General features: G+C 39.2%; 1 long non-coding RNA gene across 2 annotated transcripts in view; it reads left to right on the forward strand.

Moving 5' to 3' along the window:
* Positions 1–21,890, forward strand: part of LOC116559481 — a 138,977-nt gene extending 117,087 nt beyond the window's left edge. For both annotated transcript variants that reach the window (XR_004272471.1, XR_004272472.1), the window contains one exon: positions 20,061–21,890. This is a non-coding gene — a long non-coding RNA (uncharacterized LOC116559481). The remainder of the gene's footprint in view (positions 1–20,060) is intronic.
* The last annotated feature ends 533 nt before the right edge of the window (positions 21,891–22,423 follow it).

The following is a 22,423-nucleotide window of genomic DNA, read 5'->3' on the forward strand; positions in this document are numbered from 1 at the left end:
TCTGGGGAAGGGTAAGCTGAATGCAAGGTTATGGGTATTTTATGATCTGTTACAGATGGATAATTCAAGGTGCAGGCTCACAGCTTTTTTTTTTTCTTTTTTAACGAAGGTAGCTTAGCAGTGAAACTCATTTTCCACAGCTCCCATAGTGGTATTGCAATAAATCTGTGAATTTAATCAGCCTCCTCTGTTGAGACAATCTCTGCTAATTGGGTTCTTGTGAGGGATAATGGATATGATGACAAAAATATTTCATCTATGGAAAGGAAGCCAGAGTTTCATCAATAATACTGATAATAAAGATTTAATCCTCCAAAGAAATGGAGCACAGACCTCCAGTGCGAGCCCCAGCACCAGCTCACCCTGTGTTAGGGAATATTTGCCTTTCAGATGATGATTCTGTCTCTCTGCTTCCTGCTGAACAGCAGGAAAATTAAAACCTTGAAATGCAACTGTCTCCAGGTCCATACCAGCCAAGCAACTCCATGAACTACTAAGTGGGTTTCTAGAAGTGTTCCAGAGGATTGCAATCGAGCATGGGGAACTGCATTATGAAGATAACAAAGCTGGAACACCGAATTCAAACTCCATGATTTTGTTTCCTTTCCCTGTCTCTGGTAGGCAATCCCCACTCTCCTCTGTCATTCCCGGCAGTTACAGTGGGGCTTAGAGGGGCCCCCTGTCAGGAATGTAACACACACAGCTGACAGCTGTCAGCTGACAATACAACCTGGTGAGGACGGGGGTATTGGAGCTAGATGCCACCTGCTTCTCAACTGTTGGACAAATATGACCTCCAGAGCTGGCTTTGCCTGTCCTAGGTGGGTGAGGTGGAGAGAGAGAAACAGACAGTATCCTTGGAGGCTGACCTTTCCAAGCTGCTTACCTATTTAAAGGGTTTGGAGAGCAATGGCAGATGCATCCTAGGTTTTTCTATCCTGGAAAATGAGAGAAGCAAAGCATGGCAATTGAATTAGAAGAAGGGAAAAAAAGAATTTTAGAAGGCTGTCATCTGTCCTAGCCCCACCCAACTTAGCCTGACATTTTTTCTACCCTCTTTATTCTCTGTACAAAAACATTCTTGACACATTCTCTCATCCCTCATGGTCGGGCACTGATGGTCAACAGATCACTTTGGTGATTAACACAGAAACTCACCTGTGGTCAGCAGCCACCAGACCAAAAATGGAGGAAGAACTGTGAAAAATGTCATCTTTCCTGCAAAAAGTGCCACAAACACTCACTGGTACAACAAAGAGCTAGTGTGTTTCAGCTCCTTAGCCTCAGGCCTGCACCAGCCTGTGAATAGGGGCACTGACGGGGCAGAAATGCAATAAAATCCCAGCTTCCCTTGTTTCTGTCCTAAGTTGTGGTTTTTCTGTTTCCTCCCACTGGACAGCTTCAGTATAAATTGCTCCCAAAACCAACAGTAAAATTTAACCTCCACTCCTTGCAGGAAAAGAAGATCCTCATCTCTTCGGGGAATTTGCTTTTGGTGCAAGTCTTACTGACCTTCTTGGCATGCCTCTCATGTACACAGAAGCTGTGGGGCTTTCCAGATGATGCTCTCATATACACCAGAGGCTCCCAACAAAGTGGGTCACTGGACAAGAAGCATCAGCCGCACCTGAGAATTCACTGGAAATGCAAACTCCCAGTCTCACACAGCCCTACTAAATCCGAAGCCTCAGGGATTTGGTCCAGCAACCTGTGTTTATAACAAGCCTCCAGGCAATTCCAATGCACACTTAGTTTTGAGAACCACTGATACAGGCTGATCACTTCTCCCGTGGGCCTCACACTTTCTTTCTTGGGTATTTGGTCTTTCTGTTCTTTCCATTCAGCATGCTTCCTCGTTCTGTATCTGGCAGACTCCTATTCAGTCTTTAAAGCCTTCCAAAAAATACCCTCCTATTTGTAAGCATCCTCTGACACCATCCTCTCCACTTAAGCAGAATTAACTGCCCCTTTATTTCTGCTCTGACAGTATTTTGGGCATCCATTGATATATTATGTTATAATCATCATGTATGAATCTGTTTTTCATACTAGGCTGAGAGGGTGAGAAAATATCTAATTCAGCAAATATTTTATATAAATTATCACAGGAAACCATCATTCTCAGCAAACTGACACAATAACAGAAAATCAAACACCACATGTTCTCACTCATAGGCGGGTGTTGAACAATGAGAACGCATGGACACAAGGAGGGGAGCAATACACACTGGGGTCTGTAATGGGGGAAATAGGGGAGGGACAGTGGGGGGTGGGGAGCTGGGGGGAGATAGCAAGGGGAGAAATGCCAGATACAGGTGATGGGGAGGAAGGCAGCAAATCACACTGCCGCGTGTATACCTATGCAACAATCTTGCATGTTCTTCACATGTACCCCAAAACCTAAAATGCAATAAAAAAATAAAATTAAAAAAAAATTATCACAGGTCTACCATTGGGTTAGTTCCCGTGATGCCAAAATAGAATAATAAACTCTTATTAAAAGGCGGGACAGTCCCATATTTGCCTAATTCATCATTACATGCCAAGTGAGATTTCCAATCCCTGACTTAAAGCCTCCCTCCTGACATATACTAGCTGTGTAACCTTGGGCAACTGAACCTCTTTAAATCTAATGCATAGCAAAGAAATGCTGATAATATTTCCATGTTCCATCATCATCATCGTCATCGTCATCATCACATCCTTAGCAACTTGCACTGTGCCTGATACAGAGAATACGGACATAAGTGTAAACATTTTTTAAAAGACTGGAGTTCTGGACTGATCTACTATACTTGTAGAACTTGACACTCACCTTAAGCAAATCTGAATTTACATGAAATGTTTCATAAAACATGCAAAAAGGTGCAGAGAACTTTTGTATTGCCTCCCTAATTTGCCCAGTGCAAGGGTGATCAATATTGAGAATGCTGCCTGAGTTATTTCTGATTGTGTTAGGTCTGTTCACTCCCCCATCCACTCTCACCACCTTTAAACTATGACTCTGGTTTGCAAACTTGGTTTCACATGAGATTCACCTGGGAAGCTTGAACAACAAATCCTGATGCCTGTGTCTTACCCCGAGTCAGATGTATTAATAATTAACAAGGGCAATGGCTTGGGGGGGGGGTGGGATCCCCAGGTGATTCCAATATCCAGCCATAGATTTTAACCATTGGTTTAGAAAACCTACAGGGAGACTCAACTGTGGCTCAGGATGAAAAGTTACATAAATCAACAGGTCTTGCTATTTTTGATAAAATGATAGTATGATGAGCCTGCTGGTGGTGGTGTGATCATACTAAAACAACTGAAGTGTTTACAGAAATGTTTTAACTAGTGTAACATTCCAGATGGTTAGGACTTCTGGAATAGAATGATGCCTAAGTCAGTGAGCATCTACATTAGCACGTGGATGATTTTTGTAGTTGCTAAACTATCCTTAACTTTCCATTTTGTTTTACAGTCTACATAGCTCACCCCTCTTGCCCTCACCAACCAAACTAACTTCATTCATCAACAACGCATGAAAGGACTGTAGGAGGATTCCCTTCCTGTCAGCTTAGACTTTTAGTTTCTGAAACACCACTGTCTGTAGAAGCAAGGCCGGCAGACATCTTGAGACTGGTATTCTCTCTTGGCTGCAATTTAGAGATTGTCTGTGATGACTGGCGCCAAGAACTCCATGGATTAAGCCTCCTTTTCTGGCTCCCCATCAATCTCCAAGTGTTTCCCCCTTTTTGACCTTGCTTCTCTGATAAAGCAGCCTGAGTATGATGGCGAGGAGGTGGCTTATTGGGATGGGGCCCCAGTGCCACCAGAGCAAGGCTCAAACCTTTGACTATGAGCCACAGTCATTCTTTTCCTGAGCTCTGGTTAGGACCATTAATGACATGTCTGGCTAGCAGAAAAGACAGCTTATTTCAATAGTAATTATGTAGGAGAGACCATCCCGGATTTTAAAATGTAAATAATGCTCAAATTATTGGGGAGCTAATAAATAAATACTAAACAAGTCTGTGGTAGACTTTATGTTGAAAAGAAAATTCCCTTTAAACACTACTTCAAGGACAACAGCTGCTTTGATAGTCAAACTTTTTAAAGTCATGCTTTCAGATAAGTACTAGCTCCGTCTTTTTTTTTTTTTTTTTTCCTTTTCTGCTTTTCCTGTGCTCTTTCCCCATTTCTTCTTTTCCAATCAGCATTTTCAGGGGCAAGGAAAATATATCATGGCACCCTCAGCAGAGAAGTGAAAAGGGGAGAGGAAGGACAACCAACACTCCTTGACAGTTGCCTGCATGCCAGGTGCATTATGTCACAGAATCTTCTTTAATCCACACAAAACCCCATGAAGGGATAGTATATACCTACTTTTTTTTGAGGAAAACCTGGCTCAGATTATAAAATACAATTTTGCTAAGGAAGCATAGCTAGCCAGCATGAGAGCCAGGATTCAAATTCTGAGGTATGTAATTCCAACGTCCAATTTCTTTATATGACACTAAGCTGGCTGGTAACTGCCCTCTTCCAGCCAATGAGTGATACTCTGATGTATCTACAGATGAGGCAAAGGCCGCTTGGGCCCCTTGGCTCACTAGCTTAGACTAGACCATCAAGACAGCTCTAATTTCAGTTTTGATCTCTATCTTGTACCCTGACTCCCATCATCATCTTCTCAACAAGCGTCCATGCCTGTAACCCTGGGAGAATGAGAATGCACATGAAAGGTTATAGGTGGGATCTCCATGACCACATGGGAAGACTCACATAGGGGTTGAGGCTAATTCTGTAGATTTAGCAGCTCCTTTATTTCTCAAAGCAGGCATTTCCCACATCTGTAGGAGATGGAAGGGAGAGATTCAGAGAAAGAGGAGCCCCAGGCAAGCAAGAAGCTGTGGGAGAATGTGCAGCAATCAATTCAAGTGCCATTTGCTCATCATCAACTCTCCGACTCAGGTCTTGCCAGGCCAATGCAGGGATGGGAGTGAACACCCAATCCAGTGAAGTGTTTTGCTTCTGGCCAGGCACATTTCTATCCCTGGGAGGAGAGGACATTGCAGCAAAGGGAATTTTGAAGTCCGGCCCTACAGATATGTATAAGATAGAACACAGGAAAATGAACAATTCTTCAGAACCCTTGAAGTTCTTGTGTATCATTACACAATGATAGATGTGCTCTATCATTCATGCATAGGAATAAATCCTAAAAATAATAACCTTTTCATTAGAAAGCTAGACTATAATTTTTCCAAGGGTCAAATGGATACCATGCATATTTTTATAAATCTCTGTGGGCTGTTGGACCACTGGTTTGGTGTTATAATAAGGGAAGGGTTTTTGATGTATTTTTCTCTCTTCTTTCTGAGGTTGTGGTGGACAAACAGGAATTCAATTTTTGCAACTCTAAAATGACACCCCTATTTCATGGTTTGGGGCTGTATTTCTGGGAATGGGCACAGATGGTGTTTCTGTCTCCTCCAGAGAATATTTTTGGATGTAAAGTTTCTGAAATAAATTATTCAACTGAGGCCAAAATAGTCTCTGGAAAATAATCATATGTGAATACAAAATAAGAGCAGCCTGCTGGGGGCTGAGAAAAAAATGCAGCTGGTTTTTTGAAATGGTAATATTTGTATTAGGAATAGAATGAGGCCTGGAATTGTGGAAGCAAGTACTGTTTTACTCCAAAAATTTTATTCAGAAAAATCTTTTCTTTCTTTTCCTTTCTTTCCTCTCTCTCTCTTTTTCTCCCTCTCTCATTAAGATTAGTGAAGAGTAGTTAGTACTTCTGATACTCTAATGAGCATATGAATTACCTGTGGATTTTGTTAAAATGCGCTTTGACTCCAGAGATCTATAGATTCTTCATTTCCAACAAGCTTCTCTGTTTGGCTACTGTTACTGGTCTGCAGATCACACTTTGAGTGACAAGTGCTGGAGGAATTTCAGATAAATTATGTAATGGAGTAAAGCTATGCTTTGCCAATCTAGTAAATTAATTATTTCATTTTTCTTTTAATAGGTATTTACTGAAATCTGCTTTGTGCTGGACAATGTGCCAGGTGTTGGGGATTAAATGATGAGCAGACAGACCCTGTGCTTGTCTTTATTGAGCTTAGAGCCTAGTACATATGACAAACTTTAATCAAATCATCGTATATTTAAATATTGAAGCTGTAGGAAATCCAATGAAGAAGGAGTACAGGTGCTATGAGATCTTAAAATAGGTGTCTTCATTAGAGGGCTGGTAAAGGTTTCCTTGAGGAAGGGGTATTAAGCTATGAAGAAAATAACAGGAATCATTATTATCGTCATAATGAGCAGCTAGTCATGATTTGAACATTTCCTTTGGGCCAGTACTAGGTATATATCTGTCCATTAGTTCATTTAATTCTCACAGCAACCTCGTAAGGTAGGTGCTGTTGTTATCCAATGTTATAGTAGACGGACCTGAGACTCAGAGAGCTTGCACAAGGTCACACAGCTAGCACACAGCAAATTCATGACCCAAACACAGATCCACTTAGCTGCTTCCAGTTATCATTCAGGACTTTAACCAGAAAGACTGCTGAATCAACTGTATCAGCTACTTAGTTTCTTAGTTTCCTGTTTTAACAGCAGCCATATTGGGGAGTGTTCCACTCCTGCTGGTGTGATGTAGCAGCAAAGGCTCTGGGCAGGAATCAGGAAACATGACTTTGGGCCCTAGCTTCGCCAGTAACTTGCTGGGGGGTTGGACAGTGGTCACAATTGTGACTACTTTTCAAGTACTTTCTGTCTGCCAGATACTTTGCTACGGCTTAACAAATGATTATCTCAAATTTTTAAGATAATTTTGCAAGATCAGAGTTATATATTAATATCTGCATTTTACTGGTGGGGCAATGGAACTTGGAAAAGGTAAAGTGGCAAAACTCGTAAGAGGTAGGGCATGGGTTTGAGAGGTAGTTTAGCGTAGTGCACCAGTTCTCAAAGTGTGGTCTGCAGGCTTTTTCAAGGGGCAGGTCGTCAAAACTATTCTCATACTAACACTAAGATGTTATTTACCTTTTTCTATTATATAGATACTTATAGTGATGACTCAGAAGCAATGGTGAGTAAAGCTGTCAATGTCTTAGCAAAATAATTTTTTGTTAGTGATGTTAATTGTGCACGTTGAACTAGCTTTTTCCCTAGGTTTCTTTGTTTTGTTTTGTTTTTTTGAGACAGGGCCTCAGTCTGTTACCCAGGCTAGAGTGCAGTGCTGCGTTCTCGGCTCACTGCAACCTCTGCCTCCCAAGCTCAGGTAATCCTCCCATCTCTCAGGCTACTGAGTAGCTGGGACTATAGGATTGCACCATCACACCTGGCTAATTTGCTTTTGCATTTTTTTGTTGCTGTTGTTGAGACAGGGTTTCTCCATGTTGCCTAGGTTTGTCTCTAACTCCTGGGCTCCAGTGATCCTCTAGCCTTGACCTCCCAAAGTGCCGAGATTACAGGTATGAGCCACCAGGCCTGGCCGAGGCTTTCTTATAAATATACTCACACAGATAAAGCTTCAGAAGATAAAAACATAACCGCAACTGGAAACTACTGCCTGGAAATATATGATAGCTCAATTATCATAAAGGTGTCTGGGACTGGGATGACACCCCAGAAGTAATTGTTGCCTATAATATCATGAGAGCTTTCAAGCAAAAATTAGAATTTTGGAAAACTTGAATCTGGTACCATGAGCTTGTCAACTTCCTAGTTCTTGATGCCCCTTTACAATTAGAGTAGTGGTGACATTAACAGACTAGTTTTAAAAAAAAAATTGTGGGAGGGGAGAAGATCTATAAATCTTAGTGAACCAAGCGCTTCCAGATGTCTATTGTATAATGTTTAAAAATCATGCATGGGTAAAAGAACTGCTGAAAATAGAAAATGGACCCATGGATTTTGGGTTTGGAAAGTTCATTGATATGGTTTTAGATTCCACATTACAACTAACCGTTACGAAATATCACTTTTCAAGTTTTGTGTACAATTAAAGAACAGCTACAATGATCTAAAAAAAGCTATTAAACAGTTTTCCTCTTTTCCAATTATGTCTCTATGTGAAGTTGGATATTCTTCATCTACTTCAATCAAAACCATGTATCACAACAGATTGAAGGCAGTGCAGATGTGATAATCAAGCTGTCTTCTATTAATACAGACATTAAACATAAAACAGTGCTGCTTTTTGTACCAAATGTTTTTTACTATAGAAAATATAATTATTTCTCTTAAAAATGTGCTATTGATGTTAATAAAGCTTACTGTTATTTTTAAATAAGTGAATGAAGAAATATTTTTAAACTTCTTAGTTTTAAGTTTGAATATAGTAAATATTAATAGGTATAATACATATAAATAAAGCTCTTTGGGGTCCTCAATATTTCTTAAGAGTGTAAGGGGTTCCCCAACCCAAACAACCATCAATGACAGACTGGATAAAGAAAATGTAGCACATATACATCATGGAATACTATGCAGCCACAAAAAAGGATGAGTTCATGACCTTTGCAGGGATATGGATGAAGCTGGAAACCATCATTCTCAGCAAACTTAACCCAGGAACAGAGAGCCAAACACTGCATGCTCTCACTCATAAGTGGAAGTTGAACAATGAGAACACATGGACACAGGGAGGGGAACATCACACATGGGGGACTGGCAGGGAGCAGAGGACTAGGGGAGGGATAGCATTAGGAAAAATACCTAATGTAGATGACAGGGTGATGGATGCAGCCAAACACCATGGCACGTGTATACCTATGTAACAAAACTGCACGTTCTGCACATGTATTCCAGAACTTAAAGTACAACAGAAAAAAAAAAAAATAGTGTAAGGGTCTCCTGAGACCAAAAAGTTTGAGGATCCTACCTAGTGCATGAGAACATGGGCTCTGGTGCCAGGCCTGCCTGGGTATATCCTATTATCTGTGTTTTTTTTTAAACTTTTATTTTACATTTGGGTTTACATGTGCAGGTTTGTTATGTAGATAATAAAGTCATGTCATGTTGTACAGATTATTTTGTCACACAGGTACTAAGCCTATTAACCAATAGTTATTTTTTCTGTTCCTCTCCCTTCTCCCACCCTCCACCCTCGAGTAGGCTCCAGTGTCTGTTGTTTCCCTCTTTCTATTCATGAGTGTTTGGTTTTCTGTTCCTGGATTAGTTTGCTAAGGATAACGATATCCAGCTGTATCCATGTTCCTGCAAAATATATGATCTCATTCTTCTTTATGGCTGCATAATGTTCCACGGTGTATGTGTACCATATTTTCTTTATCCAATCTGTTGTTGATGGGCATTTAGGAAGAGATGTTGGACCTTGAGCAAATTATCCCCACTTTGATTAGTTTTATGAGGAAAATGAGAACAATAGTTCCTCTGTCCTAGGGGTGTTATGAATGATAAACAAGTGGTCACAGATCAGTTAGCTCTTGTCTAATTTGTGACTCAGTGTTCTTTCTACTAGATTCACTTTTCCAAGCTTTGCTTTCCATATTTCTGAGGTTTTTGTTTTTTGAGACTAAGTCTCTACTGCCCAGGCTGGAGTGCAGTGGCACGGTCTTGGCTCTGCCTGCTCTGCAACCTCCGCCTCCTGGATTCAAGCAATCTACCTCAGCGTCCCGAGTAGCTGGGATTACATGTGTGCACCATCACATGCAGCTAATTTTTGTATTTTCAGTAGAGACAGGGTTTTGCCATGTTGGTCAGGCTGTTCTCAGACTCCTGACCTCAGGTGATCCACCTGCCTTAGCCTCCCAAAGTGTTGGGATTACAGGGTTGAATCATCATACCTGGCCATTTCTGAGATTTTTAAAAGCCTATTTACCTTAGCTATTACATGCTTTTGTAAATATATTCCCTCTGATTAAACAAATTTCAGATCAATATTCTAGCTAGAGATGGTGCCAGTATAGAAAACTCTGTTTAGCCTCTGAAAGGAGTTTACTTGCACTGTATGGACAAAGGAAGTTACTTTGAAATTATCCCTAGTCTGCCATAGATTTGCTCTTTTGATTTGAACTTAGATATTTTTTGGAATTTGCTCTGATCAAGTATTTTGATTATGAAAGTTAGCAACAAGCATCCAGTTGCATTCAGCTTTCCAAGCAAACATTTACGGAGCCCCTTTTGTGCAATTGGCACGGTTCTAGGTGTGAGAATGAAACAGACAAAGCAAACCACAGGAATGTATATTCTGGTGTGTGTATCATGAGAGAGACAAACAATGAACAAACAAGCGAAATATATAGTATATTGGCTGAGAAGAAGGACAATGAAGAAAAATAAAGCAGGGAGAGGGAAGAAGGCCCGGACGTGAATGTGGGCTGCAGTTTCCCCTAGGACAGTCAGGAAATGCCTCACTACAGAGGTGATTTTGGAGTAAAGACCTGAGAGAGTGAACCATGTGGATATCTGGGTAAGAGAATTCCAAGAACAGGAAATCACATCTATAAAGACATAACCAGTTCTGCCTGGCATGTTAGAGGAACAGCAAGGAGGCCGGTATATGGCTGAGTTGAGTGGGCAAGGCAGATGTAGAAGATGTGATCTAAGAGGTATGAAGTGCCACACTGCATTATATCGGCCTGGACACCCTGATTTAAAAGCCACTGGAGACTTTTAAGAAGTGATGTGATCAGAGGGATCCAGGTGGTCAATGTGGTAGCAGTGCAGATTGTGAGACATGGTCGGATTCTTGATCTATTTTGAGACTAGAACCACCAATATTTGCTAACATATGGGATTTGGGGTTTGAGAAAACAATGAAGTCTATCAAGGATTATTCAAAAGCCTGGGTAACTGGAGGGATGAAATTCCAAGAACTGAGACCAGGAAGACTGAGGAAGGGGCATGTTTCAGGGGAGGTATCAGGGAGGGGACTAGAGTTTAAATTTAAATATGTTCATTTTGGGGTGCTTACGGGCATCTAGTTTTTTCCATACTCTCAAGGATGAACCAAATTAATAAAAACAGCCAGAATACTGCTAAAATTACTAAAAAAAAAAGTGGCTACATTACTTTCTAGAAAAAGAAAGCCTGAAATCTTACATGAAAGTTTTTTGTTTTTTTTTTTTTTTTTTTTTTTTTTGTGCATCATTGTGGTGCTGTTCCAGAACTGAGCACCCTATGCCAGGTGCGGTCTTATTAAAGTTTTGGAAGAAAAGACTATCTGTTCTGAAACACAATGCCTCTACTTGTGGAACTAAAAATAGCTCAGCTCTCAGTCTGCAGGGCACACAGTTCTCTAAGTGTCTATCCCCTGCATGTCCACATTGGTTTGACAAGCTTCCAAGGCTCACCTGTCCACTGCTCACACCACATCTGGGTTTTTAGATCTGTTTTAATTTTGCATAGCTCCTTTTGCCTTTGTCACAAATGTGACTTTCTCTACTTCATCCTTCCCTCTCATAGATGCTATTGTTGGGTATGGCTGCCTTATATATTGTTATCCTTAATAATAAAAACAGCATTTCCCAATTTAGTATCATCTGTAGAATTCATTAACATGCTATTTGCACTTTTATCTAGATATTTCAAAAGGATGTCAAATAATACGGATAATCATCTTACAATTCAAGTAAGGGAAAGGTCATCTTTATTTGGAGGAGAAAAAGGGAACATGTGTTCTGTTGTTTTCAATAGCTTATTTGCTCAGCAAACAGACAAGAAAAGGGGAGCAAGGATAGATTTTTTGATAAGAATGTCAATTCATTCGTGGGTTGGGAAGAATTGTCCAGAAGCTTAACTGACGTTTCTCTTCCACATCGTCCCACATATAATTTTGAAACAAAGACAAGCAGGAAATGCAGATTTCATAACCTAAAATCTCTTTAGCTTCGTCAAATGCCAATAAGCAACTGCAATGGCAGAATAAAATACACTAATGTGTTTTGACACAATCGTCGTGCCTGTTTCTCCTCAATGAGCCAGGCTGGGGATTTCCAACTTATAGAGGCAGAGAAAGGCTTTCAAACCAACCAGATGTGCCCCATGTGGATATCTGGGTATTTACTTAATGGGCCATCTGAATACTTGTCTACATGTCAGTGATGATGCAAACATGACATCTCTCAGCTTGAGAGTTTCTTTTGTATGCAGACAACTTTGTGAAGTCATGAGACAGCACTTGGAAAGGAATGTTAAACTGGGAATACATTTCATGGCTCAGCTGCAAGGCTGAAGACTGTGGAAGGAATTCACCTCAGCAACTATGTGAATTCATGAAGTAGGTCCATGCTATTTCAGTTCTGCACAGCTGGCTGTGAAGCTTTATTTTTCTCTTCTTAGAGCTGAGTGACATCTCTTTAATGGTTTTGAAATGACTGTTGCCAACTCTTCTTGATAATATTTGTTTTGTTTCTCTCAACTGGAATATTTCTTCTCACCTGGGTGATTTCCCATCTGAAGAATTTTTTGGCTAATGTATGAGGGTTTTTTGTTTGTTTGTTTTGTTTTTATTGTTGTTGTTATTTGTGATTGCCTGGAACAGACATCAACTTGTATGAGCTTACTCACAAAATGAGGATCTAGTGTAAAGATGCAAAGGTATTACAATGGAAATGTAAGCAGAAATACAGTGAGGACTCAGGAAATACTAGAATAGGCAACTCAAGGGATAGAGAAACAGAGAGTACACGTTCTTCATCTCTGCTTCTATCTGCACATCTGCTTTATTTCTTTGTCTCAGCAGACTCACAATCTCTGCTCCTCATTCCGCATGGTGGGGAAAGGTGCCCACCCACAGCTCCCCAGGCCATCTGTTAGAGCTTCAACTACATGGAATGACAGAATCCATTCTATTCTCTATCTCTGCTCTAATTTCAAATTCCAGGGGAAAAATGGCCAACTCACTTCAGGGTCCCACCCTTGGTCCAGAGGACAGAATTTCCAAGTGTAGATTCTGTTAGTTCATTGCTTTATGTTAGGTGAAAACGAAGAGAATAATTGTGAGCTGTTCAGATTCATCAAAAAGTATCTACTATTGTTGGGGGAGAATGCCCAGGGACAGATGAATTTGGGTAAGGGACAATAACAGGACATTAGAAAGGGAAATCCCAATTATATTTTTCCTTTAGAGTCAGTCTCCCAAACATTTTCTTCCACAGAAACTAACAAATAATCCATGGGAGCAGCTTAGCAGATGGGTTGAAAAAAGCAGCAGGTTCATCATCAGTTTTCAGCACATTGATACATCAGGCCTGACCCTTGCTACCTCCATGCATTATTTAAGCACAATGCATCTCCCTCTGTGTCATGTGCTGGAAGAGAATGTGAAGTTCTGCCTGTCTTTAGCAAACGTTTCAAGTACTGTCTGTCTGAAAACGAAATGGAAAAGGGTAAACCTGATCATCTACTTGATTTTAGTTTTAGGACCTTGAAACATGGGCAGTTAGATGTCAGATTGCAAGAATTCTGTGTAACTAAGGAACATTTTTTGAGCATGTCCAGTATAACAGATGCTCTGTTAGGGAGCTGTAGTTAGGATTTTTTGGTTGTTAGTATCTGAAGATGGAAATGTATCAGCTCATGTACTCAGAAAATCTGGGATAGTGCTGGCCAAACCAAATGATTCAAGTAAATGTCATTAGCATTTGGCCTCTTCCAGTCTTTTTACTCCTCTATGTTCTGTGTCTGCTTCACTTCTACATAGGCTTTCTCTATGTGGTGGCTCCAGATTTTATATCATCTAGTTGACATTAAAAAAGAAAAATAACTGATCTTTGACAAACCTGGCAAAAACAAGCAATGGGGAAAGGACTCCATGTTTAATAAATGATGTTGGGAAAACTGGCCAGCAATGTGTAGAAAGCAGAAACTGGACCCCTACTTGTCATCTTACACTAAAATTAACTCCAGATGGATTAAAGATTTAGACATAAAACCTAACACCATAAAAACACTAGAAGAAAACATAGGCAAAACCATCCAGGACATAGGCATAGGCAAGGACTTCATGACTAAAACACCAAAAGCAAAGGCAATAAAAGCCAAGATCGACAAATGGTATCTAATTAAAATTCAGAGCTTCTGTACAGCAAAAGAAACCATGATTAGAGTGAATCAGCAACCAACAGAATGGGAAAAAATTTTTGCAATCTGCCCATCTGACGAAGGGCTAATAACCAGAATCTACAAAGAACTAAAACAGATATACAAGAAAAAGCAAACAACCCCATTCAAAAGTGGGCGAAGGATATGAATGGACACTTTTCAAAAGAAGACAGATATGAGACCAACAAACATATGAAAAGATGTTCATCATCTCTGGTCATTAGAGTAATGCAAATCAAAACCACATTAAGATATCATCTCACGTCAGTTAGAATGGTGATCATTAAAAATCTGGAGACAACAGATGCTGGAGAGGATGTGGAGAAATAGGAACACTCTTACACAGTTGGTGGGAGTGTAAATTAGTTCAACCACTGTGGAAGACAGTGTGGCAATTTCTAAAGGATCCAGAAATAGAAATTCCATTTGACCCAGCAATCCTATTACTGGGCATATACTCAAAGAACTATACACTGTTCTGCTATAAAGACACATGAACACATATAAAGACCTGGAACCAACCCAAATGCCCATCAATGATAGACTGGACAAAGAAGATGTGGCACATATACACCATGGAATACCATGTAGCTATGAAAAATGATGAGTTCATGTCCTTTGTAGGGACTTGGATGAATCTGGAAACCATCATTCTCAGCAAACTGACAGAAGAACAGAAAATCAAACACTGCATGTTCTCACTCATAGGTGGGTGTTGAACAATGAGAACATGTGGACACAGGGAGAGGAGCATCACACACTGGGGGCAGTTGGGAGGGGTAGGGGACAGTGGGGGATGGGGAGGGAGGGGAGGGATAACATGGGGAGAAATGCCAGACTTGGTATGCACCTAAAGTTAAATAAATGAATTTTAAAAAATAAAAAATAAAAATAATCAAAGAAAAAGAAAAAGACACCCCCTGCCCCCTCCCCGAGTTCCTTTCTCTTGTTCATTCTAGTAGAAGTCCAGGGTTCTCTTTGGTTGACTGTCGTTGGGTCATGGACCCAGTCCTGAGATGATCACTGAGTCCAGGATGAGGTGGTGCTCTGATTGGCTAAGCTTGTGTCTCATGCCCAGTCCTGGAGCTGGAGTACAGGCAGCTCCAATCTAAACCACGGGGATGGAGCATGGGGGGAGGGGTGGTTCCCCAAAGGAAACCCAGGATACTGACACCCAAAGAAGGAGGAATAGAGGCTGTGAAACAGAACTCATAAATATCTACTATCTAGGCTAAGGAAACAGAAACACACACAATTTACTCTCATAAAAACCTAATGGCACTAGGTGTTCTAAGTGAGATATTTGGAAAGTACAGATGAAAAGCCATCAATTCTGAGAAACCTAGGCATCAATGAGCGTTTTTAGAAAAGGCAACATCTGTGTTGGGCCTTGAAGTATAAGCGGGGAGGCTGGGACAGGGCATTCTAGGCAGAGGGAGCAATGTGCAAATATACTCAGAGATTTCTAAGGGGGTGGTACATTCCGGAGAACATTAGACCAGTGTGTATTGAGGACTTGTAGGTTGATATAAATATGATATTTCTGACCTTTGAGGCCTGAAATGTTTCCCCGTCACTGATGTATATATGCATTTACTGAACATTCGCAGATATAAGCCTTTAGCTCTCAAATTATATACAAGCATGGACACATTACATGCAATAGTGAAATCATCAGGGATTTTGAATTCAGTCAGACCTGGTATGAATCCCAGCTCAGCCATCTACTGGCTGTATGACCATAGATAAGTAATTTAAGTATTTTAGCTTTCATGTTTTTATCTGTAGGAGGGTGACTTATCCACTGCATAATGTTTTTGTGAGAATTAATGAAGTTCACACATGGAAATTACCCAAAAATGGTGTCTGGGATATAACAGACACTCACTAAATACTACTTTCTCTCTCTGCCCCCCTCCTCTATATATATACCTATAGTGTTTCTAATAAGAACATGAAATTGATTTGTTTTATTACACACGTACTGACCACTTGTTGACCACAGCATTAGAAGCTCTGATTGGGCTGTGTGCAACTATTCTCTTCTGTGCCCAGTACCTTAGGAGGCTGGCCTTTTAGGATTTCAGTGACTGATTCCCATGCCCTCTACCTAACAGTAGGTTCAAAGAAATAGGTAGCCAGCAGGAGATGCAGGGAAGAAAGAGAGTCAATTTGGGGGTCATATGCCAAAAAATCCCTTTCTATAAAGTTATCAGAGTTCTTGTCAGACAGCCTTCTCCATCCACCTCCCATTCTTTTCTTCTCTCCACTTCTCTCTCCTGATAACCTTCCTTCCACTGTTCCTTCAGGCTTAAAAGGATACACAGCACTCTGACCATTATTAGCTTCACGTCATGGCTCTATCCCTTGTGCTGTCCATATCCCCCTCCCTCACCTTTGCTAGTTACTCCTTTATTAATTTCTCCTTAAATTACCCAATTTGACTTTACCATTGCTTTCCTATTGGGTCCCCAACTAGTCCTGACATCAAGGATAACTTGATACCATCATTAATTTGATGAGGGCCCCTCAAAAAATCAACTGAGATAAATAAACCCTTAGTTCTATAGATAAGGGGAGGAAATCCCCAGATTGCATGGGGACGCTTTGTTTAAATGTAGCTAATGTTTAAGATATTTACCTTCTTAAGAAGACCTGTACTTTCTTCTGGAGTATGGTGGTGTGTCCTTCATTTGGGTTTCATGGATTATAAGTGACCTGATAATGAGTACAAGAAACAGGTGAAGATTTTTCTCCTCCTGGGTTAGGTTGGAGGCAGGGGAAATGGGCTTTTGATCGTTTTTGAGTCTTAAAATTGTTGCATATAGGTCAGCCATTTCAAAAGCAAAAAAAAAAAAAAAAAAAAAAAAACCACATCTTTTTTGATAAATAATATCCAGTAAATAACCCTCCACTCTTCTCTTTAAATACTGATACCAAATCCTATAAGAAAAACTCTGTTACTTGTAAATGAAAGGTACATTGGATCGGTGGATCAAAATGGAGAAACAGATCATAATGAGTCAAGTGTCTGTGGCATAACTTTGAATAAGATCACTTTTATGCCATCTAAAGCCATTGGATTTCAAGCAGACTACTAAATTGAACCACAAGGAATTGCTAACAGTCTACCATTTTTTGACCTATGAAATGACAATTTCCTAGCATTCAAATAACAGATGATTCTTGCTCTTCTTTAAGAAGAAAGCATGACCTTCATTTCCTCCCCATTTCCTTGTAAGTATTTTCTCCTTACTTTAGTGGATGGATGCCAGGCTTTTCTCTAATGGTTTCTCTGATGAAATATCTAACAGATGAGTAGACAAACTTTATCACACTATTTAGTTTTTTTATTTGTGAATTAATTGTTTAAGTTGTATTGACTTTGTTCTCTGTATTTTCTATATGAGACTTTGGATAAACATATACAAATCAATATAATTCCAGAAGACAAAATCTGATTGCCACTGGAAGCTAATGCCTAGAAGTATGTGAACTACTAATAATCACAAAGCCTTTGCTGCAATACCCTGTTGGCTATTTAAAAACTCTATTCTCAGTTTAAAGTTTTTTTAAAAAAACACATCTAGTCTTAGTGGTAAATATCCTTTTATTCTGACATTTACTTTAAATGACTGTGCTTTCTTATAAAACTAAGAGGTAGCCTACAAATCTTCAACCAATACTACCACATTCTTCACAATGCTGGGTTGCATATGTTTAAGATTTAAGCTTAAAAAGCTTTTTTTTTCCTTAAGGTAAAAAAAAAAATCATCCAATTATATACAAGCCAAGATTATGCAATGCATTTGAATCTGTGCATGGGGAAAGTTATGAGAGACTCTTGCTATGGGGATTATTTGGGGTGTGGTTCCTCCGAAGGGAGTAAGCCCAGGTTTTAGATAAAGTTTAAAAAAAAATCATCCTCTGAAACTAAAGCTACTAATGTCAACATAATATCACAAAATAAGTTCTTTGCGAAAGAAACATACTAAATAATAATCTATGTATGTATTGCTTGTAAGACAAGTGTGTCCCCTAAAGGCATCTTAAAAAAAACTTATCAGTAAAAATTCCCTCTAAATATTTGTACAATACAAAATAAACTATAATCCGCTTAACTGAAATATTATGCTACAAAAGGTGATTTTTAGACAGAGAATTGTGTGAACTCTTAGGACTGTCTGTGTATAAAGTCTTTTGTCCTGTAGTCATATCATGTGCCTAGGATTTTTCATTTTTATTTTATTTTTATCGATTTCTATTTATTTATTTAGAAACAGAGTCTCATTCTGTCGCCCAGGTTGAAGTGCAGTTGCCTAGGCTGGTCTTGAACTCCTGACGTCAAGTGATACTCCCACCTCAGCCTCCTAAAGTACTGGGGTTACACGGGTATGCCACTGTGCCTGGTCTCTATAATTTTTTAAAATAGAAAAATATAACTCCTGTGTTTATAAGTATATGAGTTTCCTGTGGCTGATGTAACAGATTGCCACAAACTTGGTGGCTTAAAACAGCAAGAAATGTATCCTCTCATAGTTCTTGAGGCCAAAAGTCTGAAATCAGGGCTGAAATCACTGTGTTGGTAGGGCCTTGCTCCCCTAGGCGCCCTTGGGATGAATCTGTTTCTTGCCTCTTTTAGCTTCTGGTGGCTCCTGCACTGCATTCTTTGATGGTGGCCATGTCATGTCAATCTTCAACACCAGCATCGTCAAATCTCTCTCTACTTCATCTTCATGTCACCCTTTCTTTGATGCGTTTCTTTGCCTACCTTTTATAAAGATACATGTAACTGCATTTAAAGTCCACTTTGATAATACAGGATAATCTCCCCATCTCAGGATACATATTTTAATCATGTCTGAACATACTTTTCCCATATAGGGCATCATTTACAAATTCCAGGGATTAGCACATTAATAATATTGGGGGGTGGTGCATTTTTAACACTACTACTATAGGGAAGGTTAGATAAAGCAGAATAATGAGCTGGAAGGACTAGAACTTACGAAACCAAGCTCAAGTCCTTGAATTTGTCTAGGTTTTCTTGAGAAAGTCAATTATTTGAGACTCACTTTCATTATCTATAAAATGAGTATTGGGTATAAGGAAACAGATGATATCCCTACGTTTTTGTTTCAAAATTATATTAGGCATGAATAAGACAGACTGCCAGTATTTATCTTTCATTCTCTAAGGAAAGAGAGAGAGTTCAGGTATTTGGTGGCTACAAACTTTTTAACCATCAGAAAAATACAGGTGATAGTGGAATCAGGTTAAGTCTCTAGTCTATATCATACATCCTGCAAGAACATTCAGAGATCACAAGCAACCTTCTGACTGTTAATTCTGCGCATCAAGTACCTTGATTTCAGGAAGTCCTGACATCTAGAAAAAATATATATCTTTTATTATAAATTGACAAATTGCCCTTCTGGCTCGGAAACCAGACTTTATTGATTTCATTAGACCTGACCACTGCAAATTGAATGAATAAAGTGTAGCTCCTTAGTCCTCCAAATTTGAGTTGCATGGTGAGCCTTATTCTGAAAGGACCTGACATTTATTAATTTATTTAACAGACGCTTATATAATGCCAATAATATTAATAATAATACTGGTATTTCACATGCATTGAAGACTTACTCTGTGAAGCCACAGAGATAAACACTCTACATTAATTGTTTCCTTTGCTGTCCACAATTTTCCAAAGAAGCCAAGTGTTATTCAACAAATCACTGAATACCTACTAAGTGCCAGGCATGTAATGGTGCTATGGAATATAAAGATGAACAGGGGCCTTCACTCAAAGAAACATAGTATCTAAAGGAGGAGACAAAAATTAAGCAAAGAGCCAACAGAAGCAAACGTAACGTTTACAACTGCGTTAAAAGCTGCCTACCAACAGGAGGTACATGATGCTATTAAACTTGCTGCAGAGGAAACGTAAATCATTTTGAGAGAAATTTTGTGATTTGTTCCAGGTCACAACCTAAATAAGAAGAGTCTGACTTTTGATCCAGGACTGCTGACTTGGAAGCCCCATTGGTAACTACTATGCCATACTCCATGTCTGTTTTCTCCATCACTGTTTGAAGTTTAACATGCCCGTCTTTTCTGTTGGCAGTCTTTAAGTGGTCATTTTCCCACCATGACTGCTTGGCTCCACAGTTTAGTTTTTATTGACTCTTTTGAACATTCCCAGTGTGTGGAAATTTTTAAAAGAGCCCTCAAGCCATTTCTGGAATCTACGACACAGAGTTTAGATCTCATTCTATTAAGAGTTTGAATCTAAACCCACTTCTGAAAAGTGAAAGTATGTACTCAGTAAATTCCTGAAACTGACAAGAACTCTTTGGCTATTATTCAAAAATGTCTAATACCATGAACTAAAATGGTGAGTTATTTCCGCACTTCACACACAACCCATCCAACCCTTGAAAGTAGAGTGTTAAACTATGTTTATCACTGGGTGCAAAACCGTTTCCCCTTGAAGATAATCTGAAATAATTTGATAATGATGGTGGATTAGAAGGCAGTGTTGATTCAAAATATTTAAATCTGCTATGCTTACATTTTTAAAAAGTGAACACATTTTGTATACAATAAACTATTCATATAAGATTTTTCAATTAAACTTCACATGCTGCTAACTAGTTATGACATTAGTAAACACAGCTTTTCCCTCTTATATTAACATAGCTGCATTGAGTGTGAACTCACTTTTAGTTCTTTTTGCCCAAACTATAGTCAGTTTTTCATATATGAACAATATATTTTTATGTGGGCAGGCCCAGAAAAAGCCAATATTCACCATGTATTTTATAGTTTCTGCAGATAAATACTAGTAGAGGTGTTGGTTTTCTATCCAGTTTAATTAAAAAAATAAATTTGGTTTAAAGTATTTTTCCCACTTATATACAATATTATCAAATAATAGAAATTAGTCATTTAAAAAACTTTAGACATTTAATTTTTTTATGGTTTTATAATTTGAATTAATGGCAAAAATCAAAAACTTAAGAGTTTCCTCCCCTTGCTTTGGAATACACAATCAATTCTGAAGACCATTCCCTTGAGCTGCTAAGAGGCAAACTTGTTAGCAAATCAAGAAGTGACCCCGTGGACTTGCATAAACACCATTACACACCCAACAGGAAGGGTTGTGACCAAGTAAACAGCACAATTCAAACTTAAACACCAGCTATACAATTGTTCAGTCCCATTTAAGTTGGTGACAAATGCTATTTAATCCCAAGTAACCACTCTTTCATTCATCACGATTCCCATGTAGCTCTATAATCTATTGTAGCAGAAGATTCCTAAGAAATCATCTTCATTCTCCCTAGAGCTGGTCAGCCCTATTTTAGAAATCCTAAAGTAAATACTTATAATCCCTGTACTCTTTAAGTGATCACTCAAAGAGGACATGACATGTTCTTTTAAGGACCAAACAGCTGGTTCATTTCCCAATTAGGGGAGAGTGCTGTAAATGATAGTTCTAAATAAATATATAATCTACTGATAAGGACAATGTAAATATTTATGACAATTAGGAAAATTAACGTACATGTATTTGAATACTCTCCAGAAGATGAAATCTATCCATTGTAACATTTGTCAGAAAGAGTCACTTTGGTGGATTCTTCTCAGGAAGTTGTGTTACTTGGCTGTTTTGCTGCTAAGCTGCCTCAGGCTCTAGAAGGGTTGTACAGGAGGGAGAGTCTTAAGAACCCTTTCAGGGATTATAAGAATGATTTTATGAAACTTACTGGCATTTGTAAAATAATCTCAAGATGTGGATTAAAAAAAAATGGAGCCATTTTCAGCAAATTGCCTTCCAAAATGTAAGCTGCATTCCTTGCTCTCATTATTTCAAATATTGGATGGGGTGAAACTGGATGGCCCTTGCCCTCAACCATTTGGTGAAATGCACTAAAGGACTACAGAGGGAAGGACAAAAGACAGAGTTTGCAGGGGCCTGAGCAATCTGTCGTTCTAATTATATCCCTGTATTAGTTTTCACATACACATGGTAACCACAAAGACTCAGAACAATGCTTCAGTTCAAGAATACTTTTTTTTCCAGGTAAGGTTGTATTCCTGCATAAGACCCATAAAATGGAAAAATAGAATAATATACTACATATTACAATATTGCAACCAATTTTTTGCAAGCCCTTGTTGAAATTTAGGTGAATTGCTTGGTCCTTAGTTTTCCCATCATTGAAAAGGGATAGTGCTATAGTCCTTTTCAGCTGCCTTAAGAAAATAGTTTGAACCACTGCATGTCCTCTCATAAGTGGGTATTGAACATTGAGAGCACATGGACACAGGGAGGGGAACA

Source organism: Sapajus apella, unplaced genomic scaffold (genome assembly GCF_009761245.1).
Source record: "Sapajus apella isolate SASKATOON/1434 unplaced genomic scaffold, GSC_monkey_1.0 scaffold23, whole genome shotgun sequence".
Classification (NCBI taxonomy): domain Eukaryota; kingdom Metazoa; phylum Chordata; class Mammalia; order Primates; family Cebidae; genus Sapajus; species Sapajus apella.